This window comes from Saimiri boliviensis, chromosome 6, assembly GCF_048565385.1.
Source record: "Saimiri boliviensis isolate mSaiBol1 chromosome 6, mSaiBol1.pri, whole genome shotgun sequence".
Taxonomy (NCBI): Eukaryota; Metazoa; Chordata; class Mammalia; order Primates; family Cebidae; genus Saimiri; species Saimiri boliviensis.
In genome coordinates, this window is record NC_133454.1 from 127,045,611 (window position 1) to 127,057,884 (window position 12,274).

The window sequence follows — 12,274 nt, forward strand, 5'->3', positions numbered from 1 at the left end:
TCTTTCTGTCCCTTCCTCCACAAGCCGGGAGAGCCTCGTGTCCCCAGAGTCTCACATCCTCCCCGGCTCCATGTGGCCCCTCATGCAGCCCTGCTAGTCTGGTGAAGCCCTTCATGCTGGCCACGGACTGTGCCCCCGCCTCCTCCTGACTGTCCTCCTGGCCCTGGCGAGCGGCCCCCCGCCTGCCTTCGGCCTCCTCCCTGCAGCGTTCGCCTCCATCTCTCTGGCTCTCGGCCCCCTGCCCGTTGTCCCACACACTCTCCTTGCTCGGTTTCCATCTCACGCCCACCCCTTTCTGCCCCTCGGCCTCTGTGTCCCCGTCTCCATCCCCTCTGCCCGCCGCTGTCTCTTTCTGTCTGGGTCCAGCGGTGTCTCTGCCATCGCTGACGCACCCAGCCCATCTCTCTGCTGGCTCCCTCCCCATGTGGTCCCAAGGCCCTTCCTCACATTGGTCCATCTTCCTTGCTCTTCCTAGTCTCCCCATCATCCTGTTCCCAGGAGAGCTCCAGATTTCTGGAAAGGCCTCTCCCACCTCCCCAGCCCAGAGCCCCAGGGTCCCTCTGTGCTCCCCCCTCCCTCCCTCCCTCCTCCCTAGGGTCCCTTTATGCTCCCCCCTCCCTCTCTTCCTCCTCCCCAGGGTCCCTCTGTGCTCCCTCCTCCCTCTCTTCCTCCTCCCCAGGGTCCCTCTGTGCTCCCTCCTCCCTCTCTTCCTACTCCCCAGGGTCCCTCTGTGCTCCCCCTCCCTGCCTCCCTCCTCCCCAGGGTCCCTCTGTGCTCCCCCTCCCTGCCTCCCTCCTCCCCAGGGTCCCTCTGTGCTCCCCCCTCCCGCTCTTCCTCCTCCCCAGGGTCCCTCTGTGCTCCCCCCTCCCTCGCTTCCTCCTCCCCAGGGTCCCTCTGTGCTCCCCCCTCCCGCTCTTCCTCCTCCCCAGGGTCCCTCTGTGCTCCCCCTCCCTCTCTTCCTCCTCCCCAGGGTCCCTCTGTGCTCCCCCCTCCCTCGCTTCCTCCTCCCCAGGGTCCCTCTGTGCTCCCCCCTCCCGCTCTTCCTCCTCCCCAGGGTCCCTCTGTGCTCCCCCCTCCCTCGCTTCCTCCTCCCCAGGGTCCCTCTGTGCTCCCCCCTCCCGCTCTTCCTCCTCCCCAGGGTCCCTCTGTGCTCCCCCTCCCTCTCTTCCTCCTCCCCAGGGTCCCTCTGTGCTCCCCCCTCCCTCGCTTCCTCCTCCCCAGGGTCCCTCTGTGCTCCCTCCTCCCTCTCTTCCTCCTCCCCAGGGTCCCTCTGTGCTCCCCCTCCCTCTCTTCCTCCTCCCCAGGGTCCCTCTGTGCTCCCCCCTCCCTCGCTTCCTCCTCCCCAGGGTCCCTCTGTGCTCCCCCCTCCCGCTCTTCCTCCTCCCCAGGGTCCCTCTGTGCTCCCCCCTCCCTCGCTTCCTCCTCCCCAGGGTCCCTCTGTGCTCCCCCCTCCCGCTCTTCCTCCTCCCCAGGGTCCCTCTGTGCTCCCCCTCCCTCTCTTCCTCCTCCCCAGGGTCCCTCTGTGCTCCCCCCTCCCTCGCTTCCTCCTCCCCAGGGTCCCTCTGTGCTCCCTCCTCCCTCTCTTCCTCCTCCCCAGGGTCCCTCTGTGCTCCCCCTCCCTCTCTTCCTCCTCCCCAGGGTCCCTCTGTGCTCCCCCCTCCCTCTCTTCCTCCTCCCCAGGGTCCCTCTGTGCTCCCCCCTCCCTGCCTCCCTCCACCCCAGGGTCCCTCTGTGCTCCCCCCTCCCTCTCTTCCTCCTCCCCAGGGTCCCTCTGTGCTCCCCCCTCCCTCCCTCCCTCCTCCCCAGGGTCCCTCTGTGCTCCTCCTCCCTCTCTTCCTCCTCCCCAGGGTCCCTCTGTGCTCCCCCCTCCCTCTCTTCCTCCTCCCCAGGGTCCCTCTGTGCTCCCCCCTCCCTCTCTTCCTCCTCCTCAGGGTCCCTCTGTGCTCCCCCTCCCTCCCTCCCTCCTCCCCAGGGTCCCTCTGTGCTCCTCCTCCCTCTCTTCCTCCTCCCCAGGGTCCCTCTGCACTGCCCACCTCCCTCCCTCCTCCCCATTGCCCACTTCCCTGCCTCCTGCCAGGACCTCCGCCTGGTCCTGCTGACCTTCAGCCTCTTGCTTCTCAAGGCAAAGGGGTGACGGTGGGCCAGGCAGCCCCTTCTGGCCTCCCAGGCTTCCCTGCCATGTCCTCAGCCCACTCACCACCCAGCTGCCCGCTCTTCAACTCCCAGAATGAGGTCATTGTCCTGCCCCGGCTCCATTCCAGGCCCCTCATGATTTATTCACCTGCCCCCCACGCTGGCCTTTGTCCAAGGGAACTAGATCCTACTAGGTGCTGCCACCTGAGCTGGTAGCTCTGGCTTCTCTTGGCCGCACGCGGCCATCCACTCATGTATTCCCTCAGCAAATAGCTGAGGCTGGCTGGGCCAGCTGCTGGGGCTATGTCACAGGCCCCGTCTGCCCAGAGAAGCCCACTCTCAAGTACATCTAAGCAGGAAAAGAGCCCCCAGATAGTCTCCAAGTGCTTTCGGTCATTGGCCCAGCCGTCAGGGAGGCTTCCTGGAGGAGGTGAGGGAGAAGGTAACACTGCAGGCATTGCCTGTTCGTCTTTAACCTTACCTGGCCCTGGGTGAGAGCCGGCGGCCCTGGCAGGGATCAGCCTTGAACTTGGAGTGCCCCAGGAGCCGGAACCTGGCAGGGTGTGTTGCACAGAGACCCTTGGGAGGGAGGAAAGAGTTAGTGGCCTCTGGAGGTGGCAGGAGGTCAGAGAAAATTTTAGAGAGGCTGAATCTGCAGCAAATGTTTGTCTAGCACCTGCTCTGTGCCTTCCTGGGCGCTGGAACCAGTCCTTGCCTCCTGAAATCTCATCTGCTGGGAGATGTACATCCAGCAAACCAGAATGACAATGGCTGGGTGTCAGGAGGGAGGCCTCGGCCCGGCGAGGTGGCTCATGCCCAGCACTGTGGGAGGCCCAAACTCCATTTGAGGTCAGGAGTTTGAGACCAGCCTGGCCAACATGGCGAAACCTGTCTCTACTACAAATAGAAAAATTAGCTGGCATGGTGGTGCACGCCTGTAATCCCAGCTACTCGGGAGGCTGAGGCATGAGAATCATTTGCACCCAGGAGGCAAAGGTTGCAGTGAGCCGAGATTGCACCACTGCTCTCCAGGCTAGATGACAGAGTGAGACTCTTGTCTCAAAACAAAAAACTGACATGCCAGCTAAGAGCAGAGCATGATGGGAATGGCCGAGCAAAGGGCGGGGATAGCCACCCAGGCAGAGGAAAGCCGCCACATCTGAGGACAGGCGGGGGTTGAGAGGTGAGTGGAAAGCATCGCCTCAGACTTCAGTGTCCTTCAGCTCTACCTCTCCACGTGGAGAGCAGGAACACCCTGTTACTGCCTCCCAGACAGTAAGGTCTCTGAGAACATTCCTCGGAGACAGGAATTCTCTGCAAGGCCGTAGAAAGGGCCGGCAGGCCTGGGTTCCCCCATGCACACAGGGTGTCACCCTGGGAAAGGTATATCACCTCCTTGAGCCTCAGTTTCCTTATCTGAAAAGTGGAGGCTGACCTAGCATCTGCCTCCCAGTGCCATTGTGGAAATTAGATGGCAGGACCTGGCAGGCTCCTGGCACACAGGAAGGTGTGTGTGCCACACAGAACACAGTGGGCACCGCATGTGATGAATAATTTCATGTCTAAATAACCATCTTCAAAAGTGGGAACTGGTGAGAAACGTGTGTCTCAAAGTATCCAAAACAGTGGGGTCTGTAACTGCTCAGAGTATAGGTGGTCGAGAGTTTTCAGTCGGGGAGCGAAGGCCTTGTGTCTAAGTGGAGGAGAAAGCCTGGCTTTGAAATCCCCCCCGGGCTGTGTTCAATGAGCAGCATCCTGGAGCATTCGTCCCGGTGCCCTCAACTTGCCCACCATGTCTTACCCAAGCTGGGATTCTGGCTCCAGTGTCCAGGATGGGTGGATCAGGGGTTTGACTAATGGGTAGACAGAGGGACGGATGGGTAGAAGGATGGTTGCTTGGGTAAAAGGGATGGTTGGAAGGATGGGTGGAATCTGATGAACTGGTGTTTAAATGGACGGATGGACAGGAGGGTGGATAGTTGGGTTGGTGGTTGAGAAGTTGGACACATGGACAGGTGGTGGTGCAATGGTTGGTAAATGGATGGATGGTTGCATAGATAGTTTGTTGGGTAGATGGTTGGATAGATAGATGGATGAATGGAGGAGGGATGGATAGACAGGTGGCCAATGATTACCTGGGTAAGTGGTTAAATGGGTAAGTGGTTAAATGGGTAAGTGGATAAATGGGTGGATAAATGGATAGGTGAATATCTTGATGGACTGCTGTTGAATGTTTGGTGGATGGATGGATGGATGGATGACTGGGTAGATGAGGCTTTAGATGGATAGAGAGATAGATGGAAGTAGATAGACTGCTGGGAGGATGGACTGCTGGTGAAGGTTGTGCGTGCGTGTGTGTGTGTGCGCGCGCACACTCAAACGTACACGCATGTTTTGAGACAGGATCTCTGTCGCCCAGGCTTGAGTACGGTGGCACAATCATGGCTCATGGCTTACTATAGCCTTGACCTCCTGGGCTCAAGGGATCTTTCTCTCAGCCTTTTGAGTAGCTGGCACTATAGGCATGTGGCACCATGCCCAGCCATATTTTTTTGTATTTATTGCAGAGATGACATCTCGCTATGTTGCCCAGGCTAGTCATGAATTCCTGGCCTCAGGTGATCCTCCTGCCGTGGCCTCCCAAAGTGTTCGGATTACAGGCATGAGCCATGGCTCCTGGCAAGGGTCCTATATTCTTCATTAAAAGAGTTCATCAGGGTACGGACCACATCCCGCCTGTTTTGGTGTCTCTCTTGGTGTCTAGCTGATTCATTGCCTGGCACAGACTAATCAATGCATTAAGAAAGACTCGTGTCTCTCTCCCTTCGCTCTTAACTGTGATTCCTCTAATGGCAAAGATGAGAGCTTCTTTTCCCTTGTCTGCCCCACAAGTCGAACCTGGAGCTTGGTACCTGGTAAGCACCTCAAACAGACCCACGTTGAGATGCTACTTCATAACCACCAGGATAATTAACAAAAAGACGGACGCAGGCCGGGCACGGTGGCTCAAGCCTGTAATCCCAGCACTTTGGGAGGCCGAGGCGGGTGGATCACGAGGTCGAGAGATCGAGACCATCCTGGTCAACATGGTGAAACCCCGTCTCTACTAAAAACACAAAAAAGTAGCTGGGCATGGTGGTGTGTGCCTGTAATCCCAGCTACTCAGGAGGCTGAGGCAGGGGAATTGCTTGAACCCAGGAGGCGGAGGTTGCGGTGAGCCGAGATCGTGCCATTGCACTCCAGCCTGGGTAACAAGAGCGAAACTCCGTCTCAAAAAAAAAAAAAAGACGGACGCTAACCACCCTGGGTCAGGACGTGGAGACATTGGGACGCTCAGACTCTGCTGATGGCATTCTAAAATCGTGCAGCCACTTCCGAAAGGACGTTGGCAATTCCTCAAAATGAGTTATCCCGTGAGCCAGCAATTCCACTCCTAGGTATATCAGTCAAGGGAACTGAAAACATAAGTTTGGGGCCAGGCAAACATGCCTGTGGTCTGAGCACTTTGGGAGGCCAACGCAGGAGGATCACTTGAGGCCAGGAGTTCAATGCCAGCTTGGGCAATAACGGGAGACCCTGTCTTTACAATAAATTTAAAAATTAGCCGGGCACAGCGATGTAGTCCCAGCTACTCAGGAGCTGTACTCCAGCCTGAGTGACAGAGCAAGACCCTGTCTCCAAAAAACCAAACCAAACCAAAACAAAAACTGCTGTAAGTTTGTACAAAAACTTCTACAGAAATGTTCATAAAAGCATTATTCATAGTAGACCAAAAAGTGAAACAACCCAAATGTCCATCAACTATGAATGAGTAAAGGCCGGGCATGGAGATTCCACGCCTGGAATCCCAACACTTTGGGAGATTGAGGCGGGTGGATAACCTGAGGTCAGAGGTTCGAGACAGTCTGGTCAACATGGTGAAACCCCATCTCTACTAAAATTACAAAAATTAGTCTGGCGTGGTGGTGTGCACCCGTAGTCCCAGCTACTCGGGAGGCTGAGGCAGGAGAATCGCCTGAACCTAGGAGGTAGAGGTTGCAGTGAGCCGAGGTTACGTCACTGGACTCCAGCCTGGGTGACAGAGCAAGACTCTGTATCAAAAACAAAACAACCCCCCGCCCCCCCTCCACACAAGCAAACGATGAATGAGTAAACAAAGGTGATCTATCACTGCAATGGAATATTACTTGGCCATATAAAGAAATGAAGTGCTGACACATTCTACTGCATAGATGAACCTTGAAAACGGTATGCTAAGTGACAAATACAGACACAAAAGGACAAATACTGTATGACTTCATTTACATGAAATGCCCAGCATAGGCAAATCCATAGTGACAGAAAGTAGATTAGTGGTTGCGAGGGGCTGGGGGGATGAGGAAAGAGGAGGGACTGCTAATGGGCATGGGGTGTCTTTTTGGCCCGATGAACATGTTCTGGAATTAGATAGGGTGATGACTGCACAACAGTAAATTTATGTAAAACCACAGAATGCAGGCTTTGTAAGGGTGAATCTTATATAACAATAAAGCTGTTTAGGCTGGACACGGTGATTCATGCCTGTAATCCCAGCACTTTGGAAGGCCAAGGTGGGCGGATCATTTGAGCTCAGGAGTTCAAGACCAGCCTGGGCAACATGCTGAAACCCCGTCTCTACTAAAAACACAAAAATTAGCTGGGCATGGTAGCATGTGCTTGTACCCCAGCTACTCGGGAGGCTGACGTGGGAGGATCGCTTGAGACCAGGAGATCGAGGCTGCAGTGAGCCAAGATTGTGCCACTGAACTCCAGCCTGGTGACAGTGCAAGTCCTGGTCTCAGAACGTGGAACACCACAGCACCGTGGGAGCAAGCCATCTGGACGTTCAGCCCGCTCGGTGGCGGGAGGGGGGCAGTCTGCTGGACAACAAAGGGTCCTCCCACACTCTCAGATCTGTGATGCTTCTGCACAAAGGAGGAGCAGGTGCTCCAGGCCACAGCAGGTTCCTCTGAGCCTTGATGTCCTCATCTGTGTAATGGGAACGTGACTCCCTCCCTCCCAGGTTGTGTGGAGATGAAATGAGATCATTTCTGTGAAAGCTCTTTGTAAGCTGCTACATGGACAGATGTTCCTCCAGCTGTGAGTCAGGGATGAGATCCCAGCCCTGGCACCACTTCCCCTCCCCCCAGGCCTAGGCAGCTGGGAGCTCAAATGAGGAGGAGGGGAAGTGCGCCCAACCGTGAGCGCTCCGTGTAGGGGGTACCCCTGATCAGGGCCATGTTTTGATTTTTTCCCCATGCTTTGGGTGGGTGTGGGGAACATTCCTGTGTGAGACCCCCAAAAGGCGTGAGTCTCACTCTACGGTGAGTTTGATCCCAAACACAGTTTCCTACTGGAGGCAGTCGAGCTATCGGGGGCGGGGGGGAAGGAACTTAAAGATGAATGATCAGTTTCTAATATCAACCATGATATCGTTTGAGCCTAAAACTATGTGGTGCTGCTAGACTGAGTGACCCCCTGCCAGCAACTGGTTCCTGCTTTTAACGTTTTATGACTCTTTCTTTAAGAATAAGCTTTAACCTTTTCTTTACTTACCTGACTGCCTTGTACCCTAGGTAATGGTTTAACTGTCGGGATATTTGCAAAGCAAATGCCACCATAAGGGATGGCTTTGATTTCTGACTCAGAGACTCCTGAATGGGGAAGTTGAGATAAGTTGAGTCAAGAGCAGACAAAGGAGAATCCGGTTAAAAGAGATTCTGATGAGGAAAACCAGAAAACCTTTTCACATCTCAGTTCTAAAACAAGATCAAAGCAGAAATACCTGCAGCCAGGAGGAATAATGTCTGGATGTAAACAAGCTTTGTGATCACAGGAAATTCTGTTACTTTTTACAACCACTGATTGCATAGCTGACTTCTCTATTGTATAGGCCATGTGAGGCATAGATTTGCATTTCCTCTTGCTATGACGTAAACCAGAGCAAAGAAAGTGTATTTATTCCTGACCTTTGAAAAATAAAATTTGCTGTTTAGGCACGGCCCATCCAGCCCTCCAGATGCCTCGCTTTCTCTCTGTCTCTTTCATATTTCTCCAAGCGCACGCTCTCTTCCAGGTATTGGGACCCTCTTGCAGGTTGAGAGACCCCCGGCAGACGTGCCTACCCGTCCCAGATGGTCCCCGACAGGTGGGCGGTTCTGCACCTGGGAAGGACACCTCCGTCCCTCCTACGGCTCTGAGCCCTCTGGGGGAGGGGCAGCCAGGGGAACACCTGGACTGGGGGCCAGCTGAGCCTGCAGTGAGGCAATAAGGGGCTCCACCAGGATACAGCCCTCCCAGGTCCAGGAGGCCCCACGCATCTCTGCCCTCGGCGATTGAAGGCTGCATTCACCTTCATGCTCAGTCAAGAAATGGTTTGCAGACTATGTGGGGGAGAAAAGATCGTCTTTTCCTCAACATTCATGAGTTGTTAGTTGGAATGGACCCCTGTAATAGAAGAACAAAAGAAAAACCAACAATCGCCCAGGAGCAATCTCAGTGAAAAGCCAGTCCAAGCAGTGATGAGATTTCGCTCACATAGTATCTTCACCAAAGAACAATACGTTTTAGAGAAATGACAGGAAAAATGAAGCAGCTTTAAGCTTCCAAGAGTGATTGCTGTTGGATGGTAAATCTATGGCAAGAAACTAATGGGGGGAGGTTTATCTGCAAAGTCTGTCAGCAGACAAGGAGGGTCTCCTGTAATTTTATAGGAATTTATGTAATTTCCTATAAAATAGGAATTTTATCAACTTGCGTAATTGCCTGTTTTACCTGTTTTTCCCCAAACCCTGTGTGGAAAGTGGTCACCTTGTTGGTTGGAAGCAGCTTCTGACAGACTCCAGCAACTTACAGAAAGTGAACTTTCCCCCGATCATGCTGAAGTCTCCAGCCCGGAAGGAGCTATAGCTTCATGACCATAGCATGCGGCCATGTGCCGATGTTAGGGAGCCTGGGAGAGCCAGGGTGACACCATTTTTAAACCACGTCCATCTTGATATTTTGTTTATTTATTTATAGATGGAGTCTTGCTCTGCTGCCAAGGCTGGAGTGCAGTAGCACGATCTTGGCTCACTACAACATCTACCTCCTGGGTTCAAGCGATTCTTTTGCCTCAGCTCCCGAATAGCTGGGATTATAGGTGCCCACCACCACGCCTGGCTAATTTTTGTATTTTTAGTAGAGACAGAGTTGCACCATGGCCAGGCTGGTCTCAAACTCTTGACCTCAGCCTCCTAAAGTGCTGGGATTACAGGTGTGAGCCACCACACCAGCCATTTTTGTTTTTAAATTAGAGATGAGGTCTCACTGTGTTGCCCAGGCTGGTCTCTGATTCCTGGGCTCAAGTAATTCTCCTGCCTTGGCCTCCCAAATTGAAATCAATTTCATCTTACAACTATTAAGACATTGAGCACAGTGGCTCATGCCTGTAATCCCAGCACTTTGGAATAAATGTGCTTTGATAAAATAACACTTTAATAAAATATCAGTTTTATTAAAGTTTCTTCAAATCAATAAAATATTGATTTTTGTCATTCTGTCAGCCCACCTGCATGTAGGGACCCATATATGGGTCTTGTCTATGCAAAGACTAATATATATATATATATATATATATATATATAAAAATATATATAAATATATAAATATATAAATATATATATAAATATATAAATATATAAATATATATATAAATATATATAAATATATATAAATATATATATTTATATATTAATATATAAAAATATATATATATTCAAGCAAATATATATTATATATTATTTTGCCTCAGCTCCCGAGTAGCTGAGATTATAGGTGCCCACCACCATGCCTGGCTAATTTTTGTATTTTTAGTAGAGACAGAATTTCACCATGGCCAGGCTGGTCTCAAACTCTTGACCTCAAGTGATCTGCCCACCTCATATGATATATATATATATATATATATATATATATATATATATATATATATGTATCACTTAAAACAAAGATGGCGCACCCTTCCTGTTGCTTTCTGAGGATGCCCTACTCTGTCATGGAGTAGCTTTCAACAAACTCTGTCTTCTCCCTGCACTCTTCAGCTTACCTTGAATTCCTTCGTGCATGAGATCCAGGAACCTGCTCTTATGTTGCTTAAAGGGAGTCCTAAAGTTGATGAATGCCTGCCTAGCTCCATTCCCACCTGACCTGGAATGTTTAATTGACTATACATCTTTTGACTCTAAGTCCCTCGGCCTTAGGGATCCCATCAAGGGACATAATGGACCCAGGACAGGTAGCACACCACCTTGGGATCGCTATTGGACAAAATAAAAGCTTGGCAGGCTGGGTGCAGTGGCTCATGCTTGTAGTCCCAGCACTTTGGGAGGTTAAGGTGGGCAGATCACCTGAGGTCAGGAGTTCAAGACCAGCCTGGCTAACATGGTAAAACGTCGTCTCTACTAAAAATACAAAAATTAGCCAGGTATGGTGGTGTGTGCCTGTAATCCCAGCTACTAGGGAGGCTGAGGCAGGACAATCACTTGAACCGGGGAGGCAGAGGTTGCAGCAAGCCAAGATTGCACCATTGTACTCCAGCTTCAGTGACAGAGCAAGACTCTGTCTCAAAAATAAATAATAAATAATAAAATCTTGGCCGTTGATACTGCCTCTGGCATACCTTGACAAAAAAGGGGATATATGTACTAAAGAAATAAATACAATTCTAAGCCCCTTAACAGGCCATGATGGGAAGCCAGGGGTCAGACCAGCCTTGCTATACCTTTTACCCCTTGGAATTCAGACACAGCTAACCAGCATTAACATTGAAACAAAGATTATAAAACTGACACAACAGACTCTATGGAAAGAAGATATCCAATTATGAACATATCTAGGACCATGCCAGGCAAGGTTTAAGCCCCAAGGCACACAGAGTCATATGTTCCATGCATGTTTGTTTAACATACATGTTTCGGGACCACCTCCGTAGATATTTATAGCTTCCATGTTCAGTCATGAGGCCTCATCTTACTAAAAACATGGAAAGAAGGGGCTGGATGTGGTGGCTCATACCTGTAATCCCAGCACTTTCAGAGGCTGAGGTGGATGGATCACTTGAGGTCAGGAGTTTTAGACCAGCCTCACCAATATGGTGAAACCTCATCTCTACTGAAAATTCAAAAATTAGCCAGGCATGGTGGCAGGCACCTGTAATCCCAGCTATTTGGGAGGCTGAGGCCGGAGAATTGCTTGAACCTGGAAGGCGGAGGTTGCAGTGAGCCAAGATCAAGCCACTGCACTCCAGCCTGGGCAACAGAGCAAGACTCCATCTCAAAAACAAGACTAAACAAAACAAAAAAACTTGGAAAGAAGGATTCCGCAAAGATCAATTACAGTAAAAAATGGAGGGTCCCCTATTAAGTATTGTTAAGCGCGCCCTCTGCTGTTAAACTTCAGGGACTCACTAGCTGGGCACACCTGTCCAAGGTTAAATCTGGTTCTTTTTGGGCAGGGGGACGGAGTTTCACTCTTGTCACCAAGGCTGGAGTACAGTGGCGCTATCTCACTCACTGCAACCTCCACCTCCCAGGTTCAAGCAATTCTCCTGCCTTAGCCTCCTGAGTAGCTGGGATTACAGGCGTGTACCACCATACCTGGCTAATTTTTGTATTTTTCATAGAAATAGGATTTTACCACGTTGGCCAGGCCGGTCTCAAGCTACTGACCTCAGGTGATCCACCCACCTCAGCCTCCCAAAGTGCTGGGATTACAGATGTGAGCCACCACCATGGCTGGAGGATTACACCTGTTTCTTTTTTCTTTTCTTTTTTTTTTTTTTTTGAGATGGAGTTTCACTCTTGTTACCCAGGCTGGAGTGCAATGGCGCGATCTCGGCTCACCGCAACCTCCGCCTCCTGGGTTCAGGCAATTCTCCTGCCTCAGCCTCCTGAGTAGCTAGGATTACAGGCAAGCGCCACCATGCCCAGCTATTTTTTTTTGTATTTTTAGTAGAGATGGGGTTTCACCATGTTGACCAGGATGGTCTCCATCTCTCGACCTCGTGATCCACCCGCCTCGGCCTCCCAAAGTGCTGGGATTACAGGCTTGAGCCACCGCGCCCGGCTTACACCTGTTTCTTATG